This window comes from Cupressus sempervirens, chromosome 1, assembly GCF_028749045.1.
Source record: "Cupressus sempervirens isolate cs-2001-9-10 chromosome 1, ASM2874904v1, whole genome shotgun sequence".
Lineage (NCBI taxonomy): Eukaryota > Viridiplantae > Streptophyta > Pinopsida > Cupressales > Cupressaceae > Cupressus > Cupressus sempervirens.
This window is the reverse complement of record NC_143118.1, coordinates 822,229,883-822,236,282: the sequence shown is the minus strand read 5'-3', so window position 1 is coordinate 822,236,282 and position 6,400 is coordinate 822,229,883.

Below are 6,400 nucleotides of genomic sequence, written 5' to 3'. Positions count from 1 at the left end.
TGTTTGTTTGCTAGATGACTAATATACCATTAGCAATAGTAGATATGCTAGTTTACTATATGACTAAAAAGGTAATTTACCACCATCATGCTCAAATTTATATATTGTGAAGGTGAAGATGACATTTTTGATAGTTTCTCTAAAATTTTGCAGCTATCACTTGATTTATGAAAATTTTGTTCACCAATCTTTTGATGAGCAGTGATGATGAGATTCATGTGACTATTGTTACTGCATTGCCTAAACAAGCCAAAGTTGTTTGGACATGAGAGATGGACTGAAAACTGTTAAATATACTCCTTGAAAAGTTGTGCTAGGAAGAAAAGGCAAAGGGTGGTTTCAAAAAGAAGCTTGAACCATCATCAAAAGGAAGTTTAATGAGGAAATGAAGATGAATCTAGTAAGAGATAACTTCAAGAATAAGCTAAAAATACATAAACATGGTTATCAATTGATGAAATACTTGTGAAATATGAGTGGTTTCACATGGAAGGAGAGTTCTCAATGCATTGACACTGATGATAGTAAATGGGAGGAGTTGTTGAAGGTAATATACTTTACACAATATTATATTGTAAGTAAAATATCTCTTAATCAACTGTAAGGATTGTCAAATATCTAATTCCTTATTTTTTCCTTCATGCAAAGAAAAGATTTTAAATATGCTAAAGTGTACAAGAGGCAACCCTTCCTCTATTTCAAAGACTTAGCAGTCATTGTTGGAAGTGGCATAGCTGATGAATCTTTAGCTGGAACAACCTGAGAGATCAAAGATGGCCACCTTTTCAATGAGTCATTGATGTTGAGGAGGTTGGGTTTTCAATATGCCTATGGATGGCACTCTACAATTTGATGAAGAGTTCCTTCATCCAAATGATTCTACTATACCTATTAGAGAAAATCCTTCCACACCATCATCATCAACAAGGAGGCCAAAGAAGAGGAAGGTGAGTATGGCTTCTTCTTTGGATGTCATATGTGAAAGTATACAAGACAATACATATGGGCGTAAGGGAGGCTCACCTTGTCAAAGTTGATAAAGGGTAAACTAAACAAGACATTGCGATTGCATTTTCACTCCTCAAAGCCATACTTGGACTTAGTCAAGAGAATCTAATTGTGGCATATGACACTTTTACTTCTGAAACTACAAAAGCATGGGGGTTCTTACAAATGAGTGAAGAGGAAAAGGAAGAATGTGTTAGATATAAGTTTGGAAGATGAGTGATATCCCAAAACTTCACTTGAAGAAGATTCTATATATTGAGACAATAATCACATTTATGAAGTGCTTCATATTTTATATGGAAGCTCCTATTTTTTGAGAAAATGATATTACAATATTTTTTAAGCAATGTAAATAGATCATACTTTATAGCACTTGTGTTGCTTCCTTGTTCCTTTCATTATTTTCACTTTATCACACTATATTGTAAAAGCTTTAATAGTTATGATTAGATACCCTTAATTGATGTTCATTTCATTATGATTATAGAATTTTTATGGTTTTCTCTTTTCTTGCAATATATTGCAACAATTTCATTATATGTTACTGTAAACTTATTTCCATGGTGAAGCCAAAAGGCAACCTCCATAGTTATATTTATAACCCTTGAGATTTTTGTAGTTTACCTCTGAAACCATTGCAGTCTTGGTTGTATGGTGTATGTACATATGTCACTATTCATAAAAAATTGTTGTGATTATTTAACTAGAAAATCCCTAGGCATACTTCATTTTCAATCATTCAGTACTATTAGCATTTGAAACAACCATAGCCCTAGTCATCCAATCATTTGGATCATGTTGTCCTTTATTCCCATTACCATATTTGTCATCAATTCACATTCCAAACAATTCATTTTTGGGTCTTAAATATACAAGATTTGATTTGTATTGTTGTTTTCAGCGAAGGTAGTTATAGCTATATGTTATTTCAGTTCATAAATACAGTTTGTATTCATGTCATTTCATTTTAAAAATACTATATAGGTATTCATATTATTTCACTTTAGAAATAATGTAGAATGTCTTGTTATGGATAGCATACAATGAGACTTAAAGTAGAGAATAAAGTGCTACTAAAATAATCGTGTATGTCTTTCATGCATCACTACTCAAAATTGAATAGATTTTTAAATTTTTTGTCTCTCACATTGCAAAGACATATATGATGTTGGTGCAATGTTGGTGCCCCTATCCCTTGTTTGGCCCTTTGTAAAAAAAATATAAGATATCCATCAATGTATACCTTCTAACAATATGTGCCCTCTATTAAGTATCCCACTCTCTATTTTTGTGCCTTAAGATGCAAAAAATTTATGTTTGAGGAATTTGGGATTTCCAAGTAGCTCAATATGGACTTTCAAAGGGTTCAATACATGGACATAATTGTTTCTTATTGTAGACTAACTCCACTTGCTTTGGTTTCAGGGTTCTTACCTCTTTATGCAAATTGTTGTTCATATTCCAACTTTCATTCTCTGCTAATGCCACATATTCATTTGCTTAATTAGAATTAGCAGACCACATTTATTTAATCCATGTCACTTAGTTCTTAATATTTCATACATATTACATGGATTTGGAGACGAATCAAGGCTCAAAATTTTCTCAATTCAAAAGTCTCTATTCAAAAGTTCCTATCGTTGAAGACGATGATAACATGAATAGTGAGTAGTGAGCACTAGCGGTGGTGATGCTAATGAGTACCCAAGAAGATTCTCATATTTTGATTCCAATATCAAGAAGATTTGCAAGTGAAAAGATGAACATGTAGTGCTCAATATTTGAGAAATGAGTCTAATATTTTTAATGTTGATTTGATAGTGGTGTCTCCTTATTTAAAATTAGTGTGTGCTAAATGCTTCACTAGTGTTCCAAACTTCTTTGAACTATTATAAAAGTCATGCAACTATTTTCTCAACCTTGTAGTAGACTAAAGTGTTTACTTTGAAATGCAATGCATGATATTGGTTTTTATATTTTACATTTTAAGATAACACTATTCATCATATTCATTGATTATTTTAATAGGAATGATGGCTTTGGTTGATGTGTGATTGTGTAACTATGGTGTTGGCCCCACATTAATGAAGAGCTCACGTACATATAGTAATCCTAGGATTGAATTTTTTTGTTGTCCAAATGGACAAAAAGGTTCTTACTAATTTTTTACTATGTTTATTTTTATGTAAAAAATTATTGTGTCAGTTACTTATGTAGTTTTGTAATGTAGGGGGACAATGGATGTAGATTCTTTTGAAGGGTTGATGATGGCCCATCTACATCAACTACATCCAAATATACAAAAGTTGAAAGGAATGATTGCAAGTTGTGCAACATTCAAGAAGCCCGAAAGACTACTTCCTGAGAGATGGTTTTTATGATAAAAAATGATATCATATTTCAACGATGTGTTAATTGTTTTTTAATTGTTATAATTGCACTATTAGTTTTGGTGATTTGAAACCAAATGTAAAGATTTGGTTGAAAGACAAATATTGAAGATGTAAAATTTATGATTTGCTATAGTGGTGGATAAATTTTAGAAATTACAACTTATTTGTTAGTTTGATCCTAAAATATTAAATTGTGGAGACTAATTTTAGTGTGTTTTTGTATATAAATGAATATATTTTACTATTTTAGTGAGTATTTATTGTGTACAATTTTAATTATTATCTCTATTTATTTTGAAAAATGAAATAAATTTTATTTCTCATAAACTTTAGTGAATAAAATAAAAATAAAAATAAATTAACTTCTTTACCATTATTGAAAAACTTAACCAAAAAATAATAAATTAAAACAAATAAAATTAAGGAAAATATTCAAAACAATACAAAGTTAACCTTATTCGTATTCCATTTTTGTAAAACCAAATAATGAATTAACATATTCCCAATCGAATTCCAAGTGAAAGAAATAGGACTAGAATTGCCATTTTCTATTCTCATTCTCCATTCTCCATTCTCTATTCCATTTTTCTATTTTAATTTTCAATTCCTATGCCAACAACCAAACGAGACCTAAAAGACACCATCCAGACCTGCACTTGTTAAGTGGAAGGCCTTTTTCAATTAATTATATAAAAGTGTTTAGTAACTGATAATAAAAATAAAAAGTTTTGAAAACATTTTGGGTGATGACAAGATTTGTGATGGCAAGAAAAATATCTTTGAACTTTAGATTTTGTACCAGACATTCAATAACATTTGCAACCTATTATAAGATCTAGTGGGCTGCTACAATTGCAAGATAATATAAACACTACCTACCGATATGTAACTTATAAGATTATATCCCTTGAAAAATTAGGGAATGCACTAACCATGTTCATGATAATTAATTTAGTTTTCTAACAATATCGATATGAACTCTTTCCATTAAAAAAAAATGGTGATCCACCTCTCTATTGGATGAACTTGTGTATAATTTTACACTCTTGACTAATTTTATGATCATATTGTCAAATAACTACCTTGCATTTTAGACTTCAAATAATTGCATATTGTTTCAATGTGAGCTCTACTTCATCAAAAAAAAAAATGTCAATTTGCCTCTTTGATTAGATGAAATCATGTAAAATTTTCAACTTTTGATCAATTTTATTATCAAATTGTCAAATACCTACCTTACATTTTATACTTCAAATAATTGCATATTATTTTGACTTGATATCTACTTCATCATTCTCCTATTTGATAGGATTAATTCACATATAATTTTACATTCTTGATTGAAACTAAAAAATTTATTCAGAGAACAACCAAAAATGGAATCTTCAAATGATCTATAGGTCCTCTATGCATATCAATAGACAAATCAATAGAAAAATCTATCTCATCGAAAATACGAATGAAATGAGAAAGTGCCATCTAGTAGCTTGTATTTGCCATTATACTTATATCATATCTGTACTAATCTTATTAAATAAAATTCCAAAAAAATAAATAGTTATTGAAATAAATAAAATTTATAATCAATAAATTGTAACCACAATGATAAATATATAAATAATCAATTTTTTTTGTAGTTTGAAAGAAGGTCTCTATAAAGTTATAATTAGTCATTCATGTCTAATATTTGTAATTATTTTTTAAGTTTTTTATATTAAATTTGAATTATTATTGATAGTTTTGTTAGTATTTATTGATCGAGTTATCAATTTCACCCATTTACATGTATGTATTTATATATTAATAATATTTATTTTATCACACTATAGTAAAAATCTTTAGAATCTTGTTATCTCTAGAATTTAAATTCAAGATTTGTATTGTAATGCTATTAGTTTCTAATAGTTATTTTTCAATGTAAGAGTCTAAAAATATTATAGAAATATAGATATAAACTAAATTTTTAATATGTGATTTAATTCATATTACACCTTTACATTTATAACCACTTTATTTTATTGGTGAGATAATGTGATTCATCCATACTGAAACCTATGTACTTTTTCCTAATAATTGATTTTTTTTTCTAAATACTATCAATAATAAAATATCTATTGAAAAAATGGAATATGGAAGGAGCATCTAAAAAATGGGTCTTATAAGATAATTTAGTTTCAACTAATAAGATTTCAAATAAATAATTTTTAATTATGAAAATTATATTTTCAAAAGAGTTTAAGACTCAAATACATCATAATGACTTTAAAAACTAGTCCTAAAAAATGAGAGAGAGACACACCCCTAGCTAGAAGACTCCATAGAAAACTATAGCATTTAGCCTAGTTTCAACATATGCATAAAAAATACAAACATATGATAGACAACTATACAGTCAAACTGTAGTACTATATTTCACTTGATCAAAATTGTTGTCACCATTGTTATCTTCAAATGGTTAGAGACTATAAACTTTACTCTGAAAGCTTTTCAAAAATAGAAATATGAAATATTATAAAACTTAAGATTATTTTGCAAGAAAAATAAATAAAATGATATGATTGGCTAAAAATAATTGATTAATTAGTGCAAATGAATACAATAGTTATAGTGTCAAAAGATATATTTTACCTTTACATCATAGAAATGACACAGTAATTTCAATTTCATGTTAAGGAGGACTATTGTGCCCACTATAATAATTCAATAATTAAGGTAAAGAAATACATTGGATCTTTCTGAGAGAACGCAGAATAAGTGAAGGGATAAACAAATGAAAGGAGATTGATTCCTACACATTTGGGTTTTCTCTTCTCTATGATAAGATAACAGAAAAGACTGCAAAGGAAACAAAACTTATTAGCAAACAAGCACCATGAAAGCCATTCCTATCAAATTTTAGTTTTTTGGGTATACTTCCATCCTCTTCTAGTGTATTTTCTTTTACCTAATTTTCTCAATCATATCAATAAAAAATAGAGATACCAACTAGTGAGTAGAAG